Consider the following 22,298-nt stretch of genomic DNA (forward strand, 5'->3'; position numbering starts at 1 on the left):
GCTGTACTCCTTCCTTACCTGAGAGCGAGATACCACACCTCTGGGTGAGATGCAGTACTTCTGTGGCGACCGAACCCTCAGGGGCGCCACAATTGCAATAAACAGTTCTTCCTGGAGGTTGATGCCTCTTCCTCCGGGGTCGGAGCAGTGCTTACCCAGAAATCCTCGTCCGGGCGAATGGTGACCTGCAGCTTCTTCTCCAAACTCTTCTCTCCGTCCGAGCGCAATTACTCCATAGGAGATTGCTGGCCATCAAATTAGCGCAGGAGGAGTGGCGCTACTTGCTTGAGGGGGCTCTGCACTCCGTGGTCATCTACACTGACCATAAAAAACTTCCTTACTTGCAGAGCGCCCAAAGACTAAATCCGTGTCAGGCCAGATGGTCTTTGTTCTTTGCTCGTTTCAGCTTCACTCTCCATTACAGCCCGGCAGACAAGAATATTAAAGCTGACACTCTATCCTGGTCTTTCCTGTCTACCGACCAAGAGGAGGAGCCTCTACACATCATTGACCCCTCCAGAATAATGACAGTTGTCCTGCTTGACCTGTCTTATCTACCTCTCGGTAAGACCCTTATAGCGGCTCAGGATTGGAAGAGGGTCTTACTCTCGGGTCATTCGTCCAAACTGGCTGGTTATGCCGGCCAGAGGAAGACGGTTCTGCTCATTGACCGACATTATTGGTAGCCACCCTGCGCAAGGATGTTGCGGATTTTGTCGCGGATTTTCTTCCTGTGCCCTTAACAAGATACCTAGGCACCTCCCAGCTGGTCGTCTTCTTCCTCTCCCCGTGCCTTCTGCTCCTTGGCAACACATGACTATGGACTTCATCACTGATCTTCCTGTATCTGGCAATTCTATCGTCATATGGGTGGTCCCTGACCGCTTCTCCAAGATGGCTCAATTCATTCTTTTGCCTGGTCTTCCGTCCACACCTGTGCTGGTTAAGGATTTCATCCATCACATCTTTTGTCTCCACGTCTTACCCCTCTACATTGTCTTGGACAGAGGAGTTCAGTTCACTTCTCGCTTCTGGAGAGCAACGTGCAAGCTGCTGGATGTCACTTTGGACTTTTCTTCGGCCTACCATCCTCAGTCCAATGGTCAGGTGGAACGTATTAATCAGATCCTTACCAGTTTTCTTCGGCACTTTGTCAACGCTCACCATAGCGATTGGGTAGAACTTCTGCCTTGGGCCGAGTTTTCCTATAACAACCATGTGAGTGAGTCCTCTGCTAAGTCTCCATTTTTTGTGGTTTACGGTCGACACCCCCGAATTCCGTTTCCCGTCTCTTCTTCAGTGGACAATCCTGCCGCGGAGTCTCTCGTCAGTGACTTTTTGGTGATTTGGGAAGACACTAGATCTGCGCTTCTTCAGTCCTCCGAGCGGATGAAGAGACATGCTGATAAGAGACGCCTAGATCCGCCTCAATTCTGTCCGGAAGACGGGGTCTGGCTTTCCTCCAAATATGTCCGTCTCAAGATACCATCATACAAGTTGGGCCAGCGGTTCATCGGTCCTTTCAAGATTCTGAACAGGGGCGGACTGGCCCACCGAAGGATCGGGAAAACCGCCGTGGGCCCAGGGTCCCGATGGCCACGCCCCTCAAGCTCCCCACCCACACCCTGGGCCCTGTACAGAGAACAGAGGGCACCCCTGGTTCGCTAATCACATCGGCAGCACTGCCGATATGATTAGTGATGGGCCCTCTGCAGCCGCAAAGCAGGGAGAGCGATCTGCCTGCTACCGCAGTGCCCCTCTGCCTCCTCTGCACAGTGCGACACTGCCGGCGCATGCGCAGGAGGTCAGTCTCAGGGCGATGACATCATCGCCCTGGGACTGGTTCCTGTGCGCACTGTGGAGGACAGACCCAGCGTCGCCCCAGGCAGCGGCAGCAGAATTTATGGGCTCCAACCAGGTATATATTATTGGAGGCAGGAGAATGTATGGGCTCCTGTCAGGTATATATTATTGGAGGCAGCAGAATGTATGGGCTCCTGTCAGGTATATATTATTGGAGGCAGCAGAATGTATGGGCTCCTGTCAGGTATATATTATTGGAGGCAGCAGAATGTATGGGCTCCTGTCAGGTATATATTATTGGAGGCAGCAGAATGTATGGACTCCTGTCAGGTATATATTATTGGAGGCAGTTGAATGTATGGGCTCCTGTCAGTTATATATTATTGGAGGCAGCAGAATGTATGGGCTCCTGTCAGGTATATATTATTAGAGGCAGCAGAATGTATGGGCTCCTGTCAGGTATATATTATTAGAGGCAGCAGAATGTATGGGCTCCTGTCAGGTATATATTATTGGAGGCAGGAGAATGTATGGGCTCCTGTCAGATATATATTATTGGAGGCAGGAGGATGTGTGGGCTCCTGTCAGGTATATATTATTGGAGGCAGGAGAATGTATGGGCTCCTGTCAGGTATATATTATTGGAGGCAGGAGAATGTATGGGCTCCTGTCAGGTATATATTATTGGAGGCAGGAGGATGTGTGGGCTCCTGTCAGGTATATATTATTAGAGGCAGCAGAATGTATGGGTTCCTGTCAGGTATATATTATTGGAGGCAGCAGAATGTATGGGCTCCTGTCAGGTATATATTATTGGAGGCAGGAGAATGTATGGGCTCCTGTCAGGTATATATTATTGGAGGCAGGAGGATGTGTGGGCTCCTGTCAGGTATATATTATTGGAGGCAGGAGAATGTATGGGCTCCTGTCAGGTATATATTATTGGAGGCAGGAGAATGTATGGACTCCTGTCAGGTGTATATTATTGGAGGCAGGAGAATGTATGGGCTCCTGTCAGGTATATATTATTGGAGGCAGGAGAATGTATGGACTCCTGTCAGGTGTATATTATTGGAGCCAGCAGAATGTATGGGCTCCTGTCAGGTATATATTATTGGAGGCAGGAGAATGTATGGGCTCCTGTCAGGTATATATTATTAGAGGCAGGAGAATGTATGGGCTCCTGTCAGGTATATATTATTGGAGGCAGCAGAATCTATGGGCTCCTGTCAGGTATATATTATTGGAGGCAGCAGAATGTATGGGCTTCTGTCAGGTATATATTATTGGAGGCAGGAGAATGTATGGGCTCCTGTCAGGTATATATTATTGGAGGCAGGAGAGTGTATGGGCTCCTGTCAGGTATATATTATTGGAGGCAGCAGAATGTATGGGCTCCTGTCAGGTATATATTATTGGAGGCAGGAGAATGTATGGGCTTCTGTCAGGTATATATTATTGGAGGCAAGAGAATGTATGGGCTCCTGTCAGGTATATATTATTGGAGGCAGTTGAATGTATGGGCGTCTGTCAGGTATATATTATTGGAGGCAAGAGAATGTATGGGCTCCTGTCAGGTATATATTATTGGAGGCAGGAGAATGTATGAGCTCCTGTCAGGTATATATTATTGGAGGCAGCAGAATGTATGGGCTCCTGTCAGGTATATATTATTGGAGACAGCAGAATGTATGGGCTCCTGTCAGGTATATATTATTGGAGGTAGCAGAATGTATGGGCTCCTGTCAGGTATATATTATTGGAGGCAGGAGAATGTATGGACTCCTGTCAGGTGTATATTATTGGAGCCAGCAGAATGTATGGGCTCCTGTCAGGTATATATTATTGGAGGCAGGAGAATGTATGGGCTCCTGTCAGGTATATATTATTAGAGGCAGGAGAATGTATGGGCTCCTGTCAGGTATATATTATTGGAGGCAGCAGAATCTATGGGCTCCTGTCAGGTATATATTATTGGAGGCAGCAGAATGTATGGGCTCCTGTCAGGTATATATTATTGGAGGCAGGAGAATGTATGGGCTCCTGTCAGGTATATATTATTGGAGGCAGGAGAATGTATGGGCTCCTGTCAGGTATATATTATTGGAGGCAGGAGAATGTATGAGCTCCTGTCAGGTATATATTATTGGAGGCAGGAGAATCTATGGGCTCCTGTCAGGTATATATTATTGGAGGCAGGAGAATGTATGGACTCCTGTCAAGTGTATATTATTGGAGGCAGCAGAATGTATGAGCTCCTTGTCAGGTATATATTATTGGAGGCAGGAGAATGTATGGGCTCCTGTCAGGTATATATTATTGGAGGCAGGAGAATCTATGGGCTCCTGTCAGGTATATATTATTGGAGGCAAGAGAGTGTATGGGCTCCTGTCAGGTATATATTATTGGAGGCAGGAGAATCTATGGGCTCCTGTCAGGTATATATTATTGGAGGCAGGAGAATGTATGGACTCCTGTCAGGTGTATATTATTGGAGGCAGGAGAATCTATGGGCTCCTGTCAGGTATATATTATTGGAGGCAGGAGAATGTATGGACTCCTGTCAGGTATATATTATTGGAGGCAGCAGAATGTATGGGCTCCTGTCAGGTATATATTATTGAAGGCAGGAGAATGTATGGCCTCCTGTCAGGTATATATTATTGGAGGCAGGAGAATGTATGGGCTCCTGTCAGGTATATATTATTGGAGGCAGGAGAATCTATGGCCTCCTGTCAGGTATATATTATTGGAGAGAGGAGAATGTATGGGCTCCTGTCAGGTATATATTATTGGAGGCAGGAGAATGTATGGGCTCCTGTCAGGTATATATTATTGGAGGCAGCAGAATGTATGGGCTCCTGTCAGGTATATATTATTGGAGGCAGGAGAATGTATGGGCTCCTGTCAGGTATATATTATTGGAGGCAGGAGAATGTGTGGGCTCCTGTCAGGTATATATTATTGGAGGCAGGGGAATGTATGGGCTCCTGTCAGGTATATATTATTGGAGGCAGGAGAATGTATGGGCTCCTGTCAGGTATATATTATTGGAGGCAGGAGAATGTATGGGCTCCTGTCAGGTATATATTATTGGAGGCAGGAGAATGTATGGGCTCCTGTCAGGTATATATTATTGGAGGCAGGAGAATGTATGGGCTCCTGTAAGGTATATATTATTGAAGGCAGCAGAATCCATGGGCTCCTGTCAGGTATATAGTATTGGAGGCAGCAGAATGTATGGGCTCCTGTCAGGTATATATTATTGGAGGCAGGAGAATGTATGGGCTCCTGTCAGGTATATATTATTGGAGGCAGGAGAATGTATGGGCTCCTGTCAGGTATATATTATTGGAGGCAGCAGAATGTATGGGCTCCTGTCAGGTATATATTATTGGAGGCAGGAGAATGTATGGGCTCCTGTCAGGTATATATTATTGGAGGCAGCAGAATGTATGGGCCCCTGTCAGGTATATATTATTGGAGGCAGGAGAATCTATGGGCTCCTGTCAGGTATATATTATTGGAGGCAGGAGAATGTATGGACTCCTGTCAGGTATATATTATTGGAGGCAGCAGAATGTATGGGCTCCTGTCAGGTATATATTATTGAAGGCAGGAGAATGTATGGCCTCCTGTCAGGTATATATTATTGGAGGCAGGAGAATGTATGGGCTCCTGTCAGGTATATATTATTGGAGGCAGGAGAATCTATGGCCTCCTGTCAGGTATATATTATTGGAGAGAGGAGAATGTATGGGCTCCTGTCAGGTATATATTATTGGAGGCAGGAGAATGTATGGGCTCCTGTCAGGTATATATTATTGGAGGCAGCAGAATGTATGGGCTCCTGTCAGGTATATATTATTGGAGGCAGGAGAATGTATGGGCTCCTGTCAGGTATATATTATTGGAGGCAGGAGAATGTGTGGGCTCCTGTCAGGTATATATTATTGGAGGCAGGGGAATGTATGGGCTCCTGTCAGGTATATATTATTGGAGGCAGGAGAATGTATGGGCTCCTGTCAGGTATATATTATTGGAGGCAGGAGAATGTATGGGCTCCTGTCAGGTATATATTATTGGAGGCAGGAGAATGTATGGGCTCCTGTCAGGTATATATTATTGGAGGCAGGAGAATGTATGGGCTCCTGTAAGGTATATATTATTGAAGGCAGCAGAATCCATGGGCTCCTGTCAGGTATATAGTATTGGAGGCAGCAGAATGTATGGGCTCCTGTCAGGTATATATTATTGGAGGCAGGAGAATGTATGGGCTCCTGTCAGGTATATATTATTGGAGGCAGGAGAATGTATGGGCTCCTGTCAGGTATATATTATTGGAGGCAGCAGAATGTATGGGCTCCTGTCAGGTATATATTATTGGAGGCAGGAGAATGTATGGGCTCCTGTCAGGTATATATTATTGGAGGCAGCAGAATGTATGGGCCCCTGTCAGGTATATATTATTGGAGGCAGGGGAATGTATGGGCTCCTGTCAGGTATATATTATTGGAGGCAGGAGAATGTATGGGCTCCTGTCAGGTATATATTATTGGAGGCAGGAGAATGTATGGGCTCCTGTCAGTTATATATTATTGGAGGCAGGAGAATCTATGGGCTCCTGTCAGGTATATATTATTGGAGGCAGGAGAATATATGGGCTCCTGTCAGGTATATATTATTGGAGGCAGGAGAATGTATGGGCTCCTGTCAGGTATATATTATTGGAGGCAGGAGAATGTATGGGCTCCTGTCAGGTATATATTATTGGAGGCAGGAGAATGTATGGGCTCCTGTCAGGTATATATTATTGGAGGCAGCAGAATGTATGGGCCCCTGTCAGGTATATATTATTGGAGGCAGCAGAATGTATGGGCTCCTGTCATGTATATATTATTGGAGGCAGGAGAATGTATGGGCTCCTGTCAGGTATATATTATTGGAGGCAGGAGAATGTATGGGCTCCTGTCAGGTATATATTATTGGAGGCAGGAGAATGTATGGACTCCTGTCAGGTATATATTATTGGAGGCAGGAGAATGTATGGGCTCCTGTCAGGTATATATTATTGGAGGCAGCAGAATGTAGGGGCTCCTGTCAGATATATATTATTGGAGGCAGGAGAATGTATGGACTCCTGTCAGGTATATATTATTGGAGGCAGGAGAATGTATGGGCTCCTGTCAGGTATATATTATTGGAGGCAGGAGAATGTATGGGCTCCTGTCAGGTATATATTATTGGAGGCAGTTGAATGTATGGGCTCCTGTCAGGTATATATTATTGGAGGCAGGAGAATGTATGGGCTCCTGTCAGGTATATATTATTGGAGGCAGGAGAATGTATGGGTTCCTGTCAGGTATATATTATTGGAGGCAGGAGAATGTATGGGCTCCTGTCAGGTATATATTATTGGAGGCAGTTGAATGTATGGGCTCCTGTCAGGTATATATTATTGGAGGCAGGAGAATGTATGGGCTCCTGTCAGGTATATATTATTGGAGGCAGGAGAATGTATGGGCTCCTGTCAGGTATATATTATTGGAGGCAGTTGAATGTATGGGCTCCTGTCAGGTATATATTATTGGAGGCAGGAGAATGTATGGGCTCCTGTCAGGTATATATTATTGGAGGCAGGAGAATGTATGGGTTCCTGTCAGGTATATATTATTGGAGGCAGGAGAATGTATGGGCTCCTGTCAGGTATATATTATTGGAGGCAGTTGAATGTATGGGCTCCTGTCAGGTATATATTATTGGAGGCAGAAGAATGTATGGGCTCCTGTCAGGTATATATTATTGGAGGCAGGAGAATGTATGGGCTCCTGTCAGGTATATATTATTGGAGGCAGCAGAATGTATGGGCTCCTGTCAGGTATATATTATTGGAGGCAGCAGAATGTATGGGCTCCTGTCAGGTATATATTATTGGAGGCAGGAGAATGTATGGGTTCCTGTCAGGTATATATTATTGGAGGCAGCAGAATGTATGGGCTCCTGTCCTGTATATATTATTGGAGGCAGCAGAATGTATTGGCTCCTGTCAGGTATATATTATTAGAGGCAGCAGAATGTATGGGTTCCTGTCAGGTATATATTATTGGAGGCAGTTGAATGTATGGGCTCCTGTCAGGTATATATTATTGGAGGCAGGAGAATGTATGGGCTCCTGTCAGGTATATATTATTGGAGGCAGGAGAATGTATGGGCTCCTGTCAGGTATATATTATTGGAGGCAGGAGAATGTATGGGCTCCTGTCAGGTATATATTATTGGAGGCAGGAGAATGTATGGGCTCCTGTCAGGTATATATTATTGGAGGCAGCAGAATGTATGGGCTCCTGTCAGGTATATATTATTGGAGGCAGGAGAATGTATGGGCTCCTGTCAGGTATATATTATTGGAGGCAGCAGAATGTATGGGCTCCTGTCAGGTATATATTATTGGAGGCAGGAGAATGTATGGGCTCCTGTCAGGTATATATTATTGGAGGCAGGAGAATGTATGGACTCCTGTCAGGTATATATTATTGGAGGCAGGAGAATGTATGGGTTCCTGTCAGTTATATATTATTGGAGGCAGGAGAATGTATGGGCTCCTGTCAGGTATATATTATTGGAGGCAGGAGAATGTATGGGCTCCTGTCAGGTATATGTTATTGGAGGCAGGAGAATGTATGGACTCCTGTCAGGTATATATTATTGGAGGCAGGAGAATGTATGGGCTCCTGTCAGGTATATATTATTGGAGGCAGCAGAATGTATGGGCTCCTGTCAGGTATATATTATTGGAGGCAGGAGAATGTATGGGCTCCTGTCAGGTATATATTATTGGAGGCAGCAGAATGTATGGTTTCCTGTCAGGTATATATTATTGGAGGCAGGAGAATGTATGGGCTCCTGTCAGGTATATATTATTGGAGGCAGGAGAATGTATGGGCTCCTGTCAGGTATATATTATTGGAGGCAGGAGAATGTATGGGCTCCTGGCAGGTATATATTATTGGAGGCAGTTGAATGTATGGGCTCCTGTCAGGTATATATTATTGGAGGCAGTTGAATGTATGGGCTCCTGTCAGGTATATATTATTGTAGACAGGAGAATGTATGGGCTCCTGTCAGGTATATATTATTGGAGGCATGAGAATGTATGGACTCCTGTCAGGTATATATTATTGGAGGCAGGAGAATGTGTGGGCTCCTGTCAGGTATATATTATTGGAGGCAGGAGAATGTATGGGCTCCTGTCAGGTATATATTATTGGAGGCAGTTGAATGTATGGGCTCCTGTCAGGTATATATTATTGGAAGCAGCAGAATGTATGGGCTCCTGTCAGGTATATATTATTGGAGGCAGCAGAATGTATGGGCCCTTGTCAGGTATATATTATTGGAGGCAGGAGAATGTATGGGCTCCTGGCAGGTATATATTATTGGAGGCAGTTGAATGTATGGGCTCCTGGCAGGTATATATTATTGGAGGCAGTTGAATGTATGGGCTCCTGTCAGGTATATATTATTGGAGGCAGGAGAATGTATGGGCTCCTGTCAGGTATATATTATTGGAGGCAGGAGAATGTATGGGTTCCTGTCAGGTATATATTATTGGAGGCAGGAGAATGTATGGGTTCCTGTCAGGTATATATTATTGGAGGCAGGAGAATGTATGGGCTCCTGGCAGGTATATATTATTGGAGGCAGTTGAATGTATGGGCTCCTGGCAGGTATATATTATTGGAGGCAGGAGAATGTATGGACTCCTGTCAGGTATATATTATTGGAGGCAGGATAATGTATGGACTCCTGTCAGGTATATATTATTGGAGGCAGTTGAATGTATGGGCTCCTGTCAGGTATATATTATTGGAGGCAGGAGAATGTATGGGCTCCTGTCAGGTATATATTATTGGAGGCAGGAGAATGTATGGGTTCCTGTCAGGTATATATTATTGGAGGCAGGAGAATGTATGGGCTCCTGTCAGATATATTATTGGAGGCAGTTGAATGTATGGGCTCCTGTCAGGTATATATTATTAGAGGCAGGAGAATGTATGGGCTCCTGTCAGGTATATATTATTGGAGGCAGGAGAATGTATGGGCTCCTGTCAGGTATATATTATTGGAGGCAGCAGAATGTATGGGCTCCTGTCAGGTATATATTATTGGAGGCAGGAGAATGTATGGGCTCCTGTCAGGTATATATTATTGGAGGCAGGAGAATGTATGGGCTCCTGTCAGGTATATATTATTGGAGGCAGTTGAATGTATGGGCTCCTGTCAGGTATATATTATTGGAGGCAGGAGAATGTATGGGCTCCTGTCAGGTATATATTATTGGAGGCAGGAGAATGTATGGGTTCCTGTCAGGTATATATTATTGGAGGCAGGAGAATGTATGGGCTCCTGTCAGGTATATATTATTGGAGGCAGTTGAATGTATCGGCTCCTGTCAGGTATATATTATTGGAGGCAGAAGAATGTATGGGCTCCTGTCAGGTATATATTATTGGAGGCAGGAGAATGTATGGGCTCCTGTCAGGTATATATTATTGGAGGCAGCAGAATGTATGGGCTCCTGTCAGGTATATATTATTGGAGGCAGCAGAATGTATGGGCTCCTGTCAGGTATATATTATTGGAGGCAGGAGAATGTATGGGTTCCTGTCAGGTATATATTATTGGAGGCAGCAGAATGTATGGGCTCCTGTCATGTATATATTATTGGAGGCAGCAGAATGTATGGGCTCCTGTCAGGTATATATTATTAGAGGCAGCAGAATGTATGGGTTCCTGTCAGGTATATATTAATGGAGGCAGTTGAATGTATGGGCTCCTGTCAGGTATATATTATTGGAGGCAGGAGAATGTATGGGCTCCTGTCAGGTATATATTATTGGAGGCAGGAGAATGTATGGGCTCCTGTCAGGTATATATTATTGGAGGCAGGAGAATGTATGGGCTCCTGTCAGGTATATATTATTGGAGGCAGGAGAATGTATGGGCTCCTGTCAGGTATATATTATTGGAGGCAGCAGAATGTATGGGCTCCTGTCAGGTATATATTATTGGAGGCAGGAGAATGTATGGGCTCCTGTCAGGTATATATTATTGGAGGCAGCAGAATGTATGGGCTCCTGACAGGTATATATTATTGGAGGCAGGAGAATGTATGGGCTCCTGTCAGGTATATATTATTGGAGGCAGGAGAATGTATGGACTCCTGTCAGGTATATATTATTGGAGGCAGGAGAATGTATGGGCTCCTGTCAGGTATATATTATTGGAGGCAGCAGAATGTATGGGCTCCTGTCAGGTATATATTATTGGAGGCAGGAGAATGTATGGGCTCCTGTCAGGTATATATTATTGGAGGCAGGAGAATGTATGGGTTCCTGACAGGTATATATTATTGGAGGCAGGAGAATGTATGGGCTCCTGTCAGGTATATATTATTGGAGGCAGTTGAATGTATGGGCTCCTGTCAGGTATATATTATTGGAGGCAGGAGAATGTATGGGCTCCTGTCAGGTATATATTATTGGAGGCAGGAGAATGTATGGGCTCCTGTCAGGTATATATTATTGGAGGCAGCAGAATGTATGGGCTCCTGTCAGGTATATATTATTGGAGGCAGGAGAATGTATGGGCTCCTGTCAGGTATATATTATTGGAGGCAGGAGAATGTATGGGCTCCTGTCAGGTATATATTATTGGAGGCAGTTGAATGTATGGGCTCCTGTCAGGTATATATTATTGGAGGCAGGAGAATGTATGGGCTCCTGTCAGGTATATATTATTGGAGGCAGGAGAATGTATGGGTTCCTGTCAGGTATATATTATTGGAGGCAGGAGAATGTATGGGCTCCTGTCAGGTATATATTATTGGAGGCAGTTGAATGTATGGGCTCCTGTCAGGTATATATTATTGGAGGCAGAAGAATGTATGGGCTCCTGTCAGGTATATATTATTGGAGGCAGGAGAATGTATGGGCTCCTGTCAGGTATATATTATTGGAGGCAGCAGAATGTATGGGCTCCTGTCAGGTATATATTATTGGAGGCAGCAGAATGTATGGGCTCCTGTCAGGTATATATTATTGGAGGCAGGAGAATGTATGGGTTCCTGTCAGGTATATATTATTGGAGGCAGCAGAATGTATGGGCTCCTGTCATGTATATATTATTGGAGGCAGCAGAATGTATTGGCTCCTGTCAGGTATATATTATTAGAGGCAGCAGAATGTATGGGTTCCTGTCAGGTATATATTATTGGAGGCAGTTGAATGTATGGGCTCCTGTCAGGTATATATTATTGGAGGCAGGAGAATGTATGGGCTCCTGTCAGGTATATATTATTGGAGGCAGGAGAATGTATGGGCTCCTGTCAGGTATATATTATTGGAGGCAGGAGAATGTATGGGCTCCTGTCAGGTATATATTATTGGAGGCAGGAGAATGTATGGGCTCCTGTCAGGTATATATTATTGGAGGCAGCAGAATGTATGGGCTCCTGTCAGGTATATATTATTGGAGGCAGGAGAATGTATGGGCTCCTGTCAGGTATATATTATTGGAGGCAGCAGAATGTATGGGCTCCTGTCAGGTATATATTATTGGAGGCAGGAGAATGTATGGGCTCCTGTCAGGTATATATTATTGGAGGCAGGAGAATGTATGGACTCCTGTCAGGTATATATTATTGGAGGCAGGAGAATGTATGGGTTCCTGTCAGTTATATATTATTGGAGGCAGGAGAATGTATGGGCTCCTGTCAGGTATATATTATTGGAGGCAGGAGAATGTATGGGCTTCTATCAGGTATATATTATTGGAGGCAGGAGAATGTATGGACTCCTGTCAGGTATATGTTATTGGAGGCAGGAGAATGTATGGACTCCTGTCAGGTATATATTATTGGAGGCAGGAGAATGTATGGGCTCCTGTCAGGTATATATTATTGGAGGCAGGAGAATGTATGGGCTCCTGTCAGGTATATATTATTGGAGGCAGGAGAATGTATGGGTTCCTGTCAGGTATATATTATTGGAGGCAGGAGAATGTATGGGCTCCTGTCAGGTATATATTATTGGAGGCATGAGAATGTATGGACTCCTGTCAGGTATATATTATTGGAGGCAGGAGAATGTATGGGCTCCTGGCAGGTATATATTATTGGAGGCAGTTGAATGTATGGGCTCCTGTCAGGTATATATTATTGGAGGCAGTTGAATGTATGGGCTCCTGTCAGGTATATATTATTGTAGACAGGAGAATGTATGGGCTCCTGTCAGGTATATATTATTGGAGGCATGAGAATGTATGGACTCCTGTCAGGTATATATTATTGGAGGCAGGAGAATGTGTGGGCTCCTGTCAGGTATATATTATTGGAGGCAGGAGAATGTATGGGCTCCTGTCAGGTATATATTATTGGAGGCAGTTGAATGTATGGGCTCCTGTCAGGTATATATTATTGGAAGCAGCAGAATGTATGGGCTCCTGTCAGGTATATATTATTGGAGGCAGCAGAATGTATGGGCCCTTGTCAGGTATATATTATTGGAGGCAGGAGAATGTATGGGCTCCTGGCAGGTATATATTATTGGAGGCAGTTGAATGTATGGGCTACTGGCAGGTATATATTATTGGAGGCAGTTGAATGTATGGGCTCCTGTCAGGTATATATTATTGGAGGCAGGAGAATGTATGGGCTCCTGTCAGGTATATATTATTGGAGGCAGGAGAATGTATGGGTTCCTGTCAGGTATATATTATTGGAGGCAGGAGAATGTATGGGTTCCTGTCAGGTATATATTATTGGAGGCAGGAGAATGTATGGGCTCCTGGCAGGTATATATTATTGGAGGCAGTTGAATGTATGGGCTCCTGGCAGGTATATATTATTGGAGGCAGGAGAATGTATGGACTCCTGTCAGGTATATATTATTGGAGGCAGGATAATGTATGGACTCCTGTCAGGTATATATTATTGGAGGCAGTTGAATGTATGGGCTCCTGTCAGGTATATATTATTGGAGGCAGGTGAATGTATGGGCTCCTGTCAGGTATATATTATTGGAGGCAGGAGAATGTATGGGTTCCTGTCAGGTATATATTATTGGAGGCAGGAGAATGTATGGGCTCCTGTCAGATATATTATTGGAGGCAGTTGAATGTATGGGCTCCTGTCAGGTATATATTATTGGAGGCAGGAGAATGTATGGGCTCCTGTCAGGTATATATTATTGGAGGCAGGAGAATGTATGGGCTCCTGTCAGGTATATATTATTGGAGGCAGCAGAATGTATGGGCTCCTGTCAGGTATATATTATTGGAGGCAGGAGAATGTATGGGCTCCTGTCAGGTATATATTATTGGAGGCAGGAGAATGTATGGGCTCCTGTCAGGTATATATTATTGGAGGCAGTTGAATGTATGGGCTCCTGTCAGGTATATATTATTGGAGGCAGGAGAATGTATGGGCTCCTGTCAGGTATATATTATTGGAGGCAGGAGAATGTATGGGTTCCTGTCAGGTATATATTATTGGAGGCAGGAGAATGTATGGGCTCCTGTCAGGTATATATTATTGGAGGCAGTTGAATGTATGGGCTCCTGTCAGGTATATATTATTGGAGGCAGAAGAATGTATGGGCTCCTGTCAGGTATATATTATTGGAGGCAGGAGAATGTATGGGCTCCTGTCAGGTATATATTATTGGAGGCAGCAGAATGTATGGGCTCCTGTCAGGTATATATTATTGGAGGCAGCAGAATGTATGGGCTCCTGTCAGGTATATATTATTGGAGGCAGGAGAATGTATGGGTTCCTGTCAGGTATATATTATTGGAGGCAGCAGAATGTATGGGCTCCTGTCATGTATATATTATTGGAGGCAGCAGAATGTATGGGCTCCTGTCAGGTATATATTATTAGAGGCAGCAGAATGTAAGGGTTCCTGTCAGGTATATATTATTGGAGGCAGTTGAATGTATGGGCTACTGTCAGGTATATATTATTGGAGGCAGCAGAATCTATGGGCTCCTGTCAGGTATATATTATTGGAGGCAGCAGAATGTATGGGCTCCTGTCAGGTATATATTATTGGAGGCAGGAGAATGTATGGGCTCCTGTCAGGTATATATTATTGGAGGCAGGAGAATGTATGGGCTCCTGTCAGGTATATATTATTGGAGGCAGGAGAATGTATGGGCTCCTGTCAGGTATATATTATTGGAGGCAGCAGAATGTATGGGCTCCTGTCAGGTATATATTATTGGAGGCAGGAGAATGTATGGGCTCCTGTCAGGTATATATTATTGGAGGCAGCAGAATGTATGGGCTCCTGTCAGGTATATATTATTGGAGGCAGGAGAATGTATGGGCTCCTGTCAGGTATATATTATTGGAGGCAGGAGAATGTATGGACTCCTGTCAGGTATATATTATTGGAGGCAGGAGAATGTATGGGTTCCTGTCACTTATATATTATTGGAGGCAGGAGAATGTATGGGCTCCTGTCAGGTATATATTATTGGAGGCAGGAGAATGTATGGACTCCTGTCAGGTATATATTATTGGAGGCAGGAGAATGTATGGGCTCCTGTCAGGTATATATTATTGGAGGCAGGAGAATGTATGGGCTTCTATCAGGTATATATTATTGGAGGCAGGAGAATGTATGGACTCCTGTCAGGTATATATTATTGGAGGCAGGAGAATGTATGGGCTCCTGTCAGGTATATATTATTGGAAGCAGGAGAATGTATGGGCTCCTGTCAGGTATATATTATTGGAGGCAGGAGAATGTATGGGTTCCTGTCAGGTATATATTATTGGAGGCAGGAGAATGTATGGGCTCCTGTCAGGTATATATTATTGGAGGCATGAGAATGTATGGACTCCTGTCAGGTATATATTATTGGAGGCAGGAGAATGTATCGGCTCCTGTCAGGTATATATTATTGGAGGCAGTTGAATTTATGGGCTCCTGTCAGGTATATATTATTGTAGACAGGAGAATGTATGGGCTCCTGTCAGGTATATATTATTGGAGGCATGAGAATGTGTGGGCTCCTGTCAGGTATATATTATTGGAGGCAGGAGAATGTATGGGCTCCTGTCAGGTATATATTATTGGAGGCAGTTGAATGTATGGGCTCCTGTCAGGTATATATTATTGGAGGCAGCAGAATGTATGGGCCCTTGTCAGGTATATATTATTGGAGGCAGGAGAATGTATGGGCTCCTGGCAGGTATATATTATTGGAGGCAGTTGAATGTATGGGCTCCTGGCAGGTATATATTATTGGAGGCAGTTGAATGTATGGGCTCCTGTCAGGTATATATTATTGGAGGCAGGAGAATGTATGGGCTCCTGTCAGGTATATATTATTGGAGGCAGGAGAATGTATGGGTTCCTGTCAGGCATATATTATTGGAGGCAGGAGAATGTATGGGTTCCTGTCAGGTATATATTATTGGAGGCAGCAGAATGTATGGGCTCCTGTCAGGTATATATTATTGGAGGCAGGAGAATGTATGGACTCCTGTCAGGTATATATTATTGGAGGCAGGATAATGTATGGACTCCTGTCAGGTATATATTATTGGAGGCAGCAGAATGTATGGGCTCCTGTCAGGTATATATTATTGGAGGCAGCAGAATGTATGGGTTCCTGTCAGGTATATATTATTGGAGGCAGGAGAATGTATGGGCTCCTGTCAGGTATATATTATTGGAGGCAGCAGAATGTATGGGCTCCTGTCAGGTATATATTATTGGAGGCAGGAGAATGTATGGGCTCCTGTCAGGTATATATTATTGGAGGCAGGAGAATGTATGGACTCCTGTCAGGTATATATTATTGGAGGCAGGATAATGTATGGACTCCTGTCAGGTATATATTATTGGAGGCAGCAGAATGTATGGGCTCCTGTCAGGTATATATTATTGGAGGCAGCAGAATGTATGGGTTCCTGTCAGGTATATATTATTGGAGGCAGGAGAATGTATGGGCTCCTGTCAGGTATATATTATTGGAGGCAGCAGAATGTATGGGCTCCTGTCAGGTATATATTATTGGAGGCAGCAGAATGTATGGGCTCCTGTCAGGTATATATTATTGGAGGCAGCAGAATGTATGGGTTCCTGTCAGGTATATATTATTGGAGGCAGGAGAATGTATGGGTTCCTGTCAGGTATATATTATTGGAGGCAGCAGAATGTATGGGCTCCTGTCAGGTATATATTATTGGAGGCAGCAGAATGTATGGGCTCCTGTCAGGTATATATTATTGGAGGCAGCAGAATGTATGGGTTCCTGTCAGGTATATATTATTGGAGGCAGCAGAATGTATGGGCTCCTGTCAGGTATATATTATTGGAGGCAGCAGAATGTATGGGCTCCTGTCAGGTATATATTATTGGAGGGAGCAGAATGTATGCGCTCCTGTCAGGTATATATTATTGGAGGCAGGAGAATGTATGGACTCCTGTCAGGTATGTATTATTGGAGGCAGCAGAATGTATGGGCTCCTGTCAGGTATATATTATTGGAGGCAGGAGAATGTATGGGTTCCTGTCAGGTATATATTATTGGAGGCAGGAGAATGTATGGACTCCTGTCAGGTATATATTATTGGAGGCAGGAGAATGTATGGGTTCCTGTCAGGTATATATTATTGGAGGCAGGAGAATGTATGGACTCCTGTCAGGTATATATTATTGGAGGCAGGAGAATGTATGGGTTCCTGTCAGGTATATATTATTGGAGGCAGGAGAATGTATGGGCTCCTGTCAGGTATATATTATTGGAGGCAGCAGAATGTATGGGCTCCTGTCTGGTATATATTATTGGAGGTAGGATAATGTATGGGCTCCTGTCAGGTATATATTATTGGAGGCAGCAGAATGTATGGACTCCTGTCAGGTATATATTATTGGAGGCAGGAGAATGTATGGGCTCCTGTCAGGTATATATTATTGGAGGCAGGAGAATGTATGGACTCCTGTCAGGTATATATTATTGGAGGCAGGAGAATGTATGGGCTCCTGTCAGGTATATATTATTGGAGGCAGGAGAATGTAAGGGTTCCTGTCAGGTATATATTATTGGAGGCAGGAGAATGTATGGGCTCCTGTCAGGTATATATTATTGGAGGCAGGAGAATGTATGGGCTCCTGTCAGGTATATATTATTGGAAGCAGGAGAATGTATGGGCTCCTGTCAGGTATATATTATTGGAGGCAGGAGAATGTATGGGTTCCTGTCAGGTATATATTATTGGAGGCAGCAGAATATATGGGTTCCTGTCAGGTATATATTATTGGAGGCAGCAGAATGTATGGGCTCCTGTCAGGTATATATTATTGGAGGCAGCAGAATGTATGGGCTCCTGTCAGGTATATATTATTGGAGGCAGGAGGTATGGGAATCCTGTCAGAGTATATATTATTGGAGGCAGAGAAGTATATTGGGTCTCCTGTTCAGGTATATATTATTGGAGGCGGAGAATGTATGACTCCTGTCAGGTATATATTATTGGAGGCAGGAGAATATATGTGCTCCTGTCAGGTATATATTATTTGAGGCAGGAGAATGTATGGGCTCCTGTCAGGTATATATTATTGGAGGCAGGAGAATGTATGGGTTCCTGTCAGGTATATATTATTGGAGGCAGGAGAATGTATGGGCTCCTGTCAGGTATATATTATTGGAGGCAGGAGAATGTATGGACTCCTGTCAGGTATATATTATTGGAGGCAGGAGAATGTATGGGCTCCTGTCAGGTATATATTATTGGAGGCAGGAGAATGTATGGGCTCCTGTCAGGTATATATTATTGGAGGCAGGAGAATGTATGGACTCCTGTCAGGTATATATTATTGGAGGCAGGAGAATGTATGGGCTCCTGTCAGGTATATATTATTGGAGGCAGGAGAATGTATGGACTCCTGTCAGGTATATATTATTGGAGGCAGGAGAATGTATGGGCTCCTGTCAGGTATATATTATTGGAGGCAGGAGAATATATGGGCTCCTGTCAGGTATATATTATTGGAGGCAGGAGAATATATGGGCTCCTGTCAGGTATATATTATTGGAAGCAGTTGAATGTATGGGCTCCTGTCAGGTATATATTATTGGAGGCAGGAGAATGTATGGGCTCCTGTCAGGTATATATTATTGGAGGCAGGAGAATGTATGGGTTCCTGTCAGGTATATATTATTGGAGGCAGGAGAATGTATGGGTTCCTGTCAGGTATATATTATTGGAGGCAGGAGAATGTATGGGTTCCTGTCAGGTATATATTATTGGAGGCAGGAGAATGTATGGGTTCCTGTCAGGTATATATTATTGGAGGCAGCAGAATGTATGGGCTCCTGTCAGGTATATATTATTGGAGGCAGCAGAATGTATGGGCTCCTGTCAGGTATATATTATTGGAGGCAGCAGAATGTATGGGCTCCTGTCAGGTATATATTATTGGAGGCAGGAGAATGTATGGGCTCCTGTCAGGTATATATTATTGGAGGCAGGAGAATGTATGTGCTCCTGTCAGGTATATATTATTGGAGGCAGGAGAATGTATGGGTTCCTGTCAGGTATATATTATTGGAGGCAGCAGAATGTATGGGCTCCTGTCAGGTATATATTATTGGAGGCAGGAGAATGTATGGGCTCCTGTCAGGTATATATTATTGGAGGCAGGAGAATGTATGGGCTCCTGTCAGGTATATATTATTGGAGGCAGCAGAATGTATGGGCTCCTATCAGGTATATATTATTGGAGGCAGGAGAATGTATGGGCTCCTGTCAGGTATATATTATTGGACGCAGCAGAATGTATGGGCTCCTGTCAGGTATATATTATTGGAGGCAGGAGAATGTATGGGCTCCTGTCAGGTATATATTATTGGAGGCAGGAGAATGTATGGGCTCCTGTCAGGTATATATTATTGGAGGCAGCAGAATGTATGGGCTCCTGTCAGGTATATATTATTAGAGGCAGCAGAATGTATGGGCTCCTGTCAGGTATATATTATTGGAGGCAGGAGAATGTATGGGCTCCTGTCAGGTATATATTATTGGAGGCAGCAGAATGTATGGGCTCCTGTCAGGTATATATTATTGGAGGCAGCAGAATGTATGGGCTCCTGTCAGGTATATATTATTGGAGGCAGGAGAATGTATGGGCTCCTGTCAGGTATATATTATTGGAGGCAGGAGAATGTATGGGCTCCTGTCTGGTATATATTATTGGAGGCAGGAGAATGTATGGGCTCCTGTCAGGTATATATTATTGGAGGCAGAAGAATGTATGGGCTACTGTCAGGTATATATTATTGGAGACAGCAGAATGTATGGGCTCCTGTCAGGTATATATTATTGGAGACAGCAGAATGTATGGGCTCCTGTCAGGTATATATTATTGGAGGCAGAAGAATGTATGGGCTACTGTCAGGTATATATTATTGGAGACAGCAGAATGTATGGGCTCCTGTCAGGTATATATTATTGGAGACAGCAGAATGTATGGGCTCCTGTCAGGTATATATTATTGGAGGCAGGAGAATGTATGGGCTCCTGTCAGGTATATATTATTGGAGGCAGGAGAATGTATGGGCTCCTGTCAGGTATATATTATTGGAGGCAGTAGAATGTATGGGCTCCTGTCAGGTATATATTATTGGAGGCAGCAGAATGTATGGGCTCCTGTCAGGTATATATTATTGGAGGCAGTTGAATGTATGGGCTCCTGTCAGGTATATATTATTGGAGGCAGCAGAATGTATGGGCTCCTGTCAGGTATATATTATTGGAGGCAGGAGAATGTATGGGCTCCTGTCCGGTATATATTATTGGAGGCAGGAGAATGTATGGGCTCCTGTCAGGTATATATTATTGGAGGCAGGAGAATGTATGGGCTCCTGTCAGGTATATATTATTGGAGACAGCAGAATGTATTGGCTCCTGTCAGGTATATATTATTGGAGGCAGGAGAATGTATGGGCTCCTGTTAGGTATATATTATTGGAGGCAGGAGAATCTATGGGCTCCTGTCAGGTATATATTATTGGAGGCAGCAGAATCTATGTGCTCCTGTCAGGTATATATTATTGGAGACAGGAGAATGTATGGGCTCCTGTCAGGTATATATTATTGGAGGCAGGAGAATGTATGGGCTCCTGTCAGATATATATTATTGGAGGCAGGAGAATGTATGGGCTCCTGTCAGGTATATATTATTGGAGGCAGCAGAATGTATGGGCTCCTGTCAGCTATATATTATTGGAGGCAGGAGAATGTATGGGCTCCTGTCAGGTATATATTATTGGAGGCAGCAGAATGTATGGGCTCCTGTCAGGTATATATTATTGGAGGCAGCAGAATGTATGGACTCCTGTCAGGTATATATTATTGGAGGCAGGAGAATGTATGGGCTCCTGTCAGGTATATATTATTGGAGGCAGCAGAATGTATGGGCTCCTGTCAGGTATATATTATTGGAGGCAGCAGAATGTATGGGCTCCTGTCAGGTATATATTATTGGAGGCAGGAGAATGTATGGGCCCCTGTCAGGTATATATTATTGGAGGCAGGAGAATCTATGGGCTCCTGTCAGGTATATATTATTGGAGGCAGCAGAATGTATGGGCTCCTGTCAGGTATATATTATTGGAGGCAGGAGAATGTATGGGCCCCTGTCAGGTATATATTATTGGAGGCAGGAGAATCTATGGGCTCCTGTCAGGTATATATTATTGGAGGCAGCAGAATGTATGGGCTCCTGTCAGGTATATATTGTTGGAGGCAGGAGAATGTATGGGCTCCTGTCAGGTATATATTATTGGAGGCAGGAGAATGTATGGGCTCCTGTCAGGTATATATTATTGGAGGCAGCAGAATGTATGGGCCCCTGTCAGGTATATATTATTGGAGGCAGGAGAATGTATGGGTTCCTGTCAGGTATATATTATTGGAGGCAGGAGAATGTATGGGCTCCTGTCAGGTATATATTATTGGAGGCAGCAGAATGTATGGGCCCCTGTCAGGTATATATTATTGGAGGCAGGAGAATGTACGGGTTCCTGTCAGGTATATATAATTGGAGGCAGGAGAATGTATGGGCTCCTGTCAGGTATATATTATTGGAGGCAGGAGAATGTATGGGCTCCTGTCAGGTATATATTATTGGAGGCAGGAGAATGTATGGGCCCCTGTCAGGTATATATTATTGGAGGCAGCAGAATGTATGGGCTCCTGTCAGGTATATATTATTGGAGGCTGGAGAATGTATGGCCTCCTGTCAGGTATATATTATTGGAGCCAGCAGAATGTATGGGCTCCTGTCAGGTATATATTATTGGAGGCAGGAGAATGTATGGGCTCCTGTCAGGTATATATTATTGGAGGCAGCAGAATGTGTGGGCTCCTGTCAGGTATTTATTATTGGAGGCAGCAGAATGTATGGGCTCCTGTCAGG

This window comes from Phyllobates terribilis, unplaced genomic scaffold (genome assembly GCF_046119375.1).
Source record: "Phyllobates terribilis strain yellow unplaced genomic scaffold, ASM4611937v1 Scaffold_10__3_contigs__length_209671492, whole genome shotgun sequence".
Lineage (NCBI taxonomy): Eukaryota > Metazoa > Chordata > Amphibia > Anura > Dendrobatidae > Phyllobates > Phyllobates terribilis.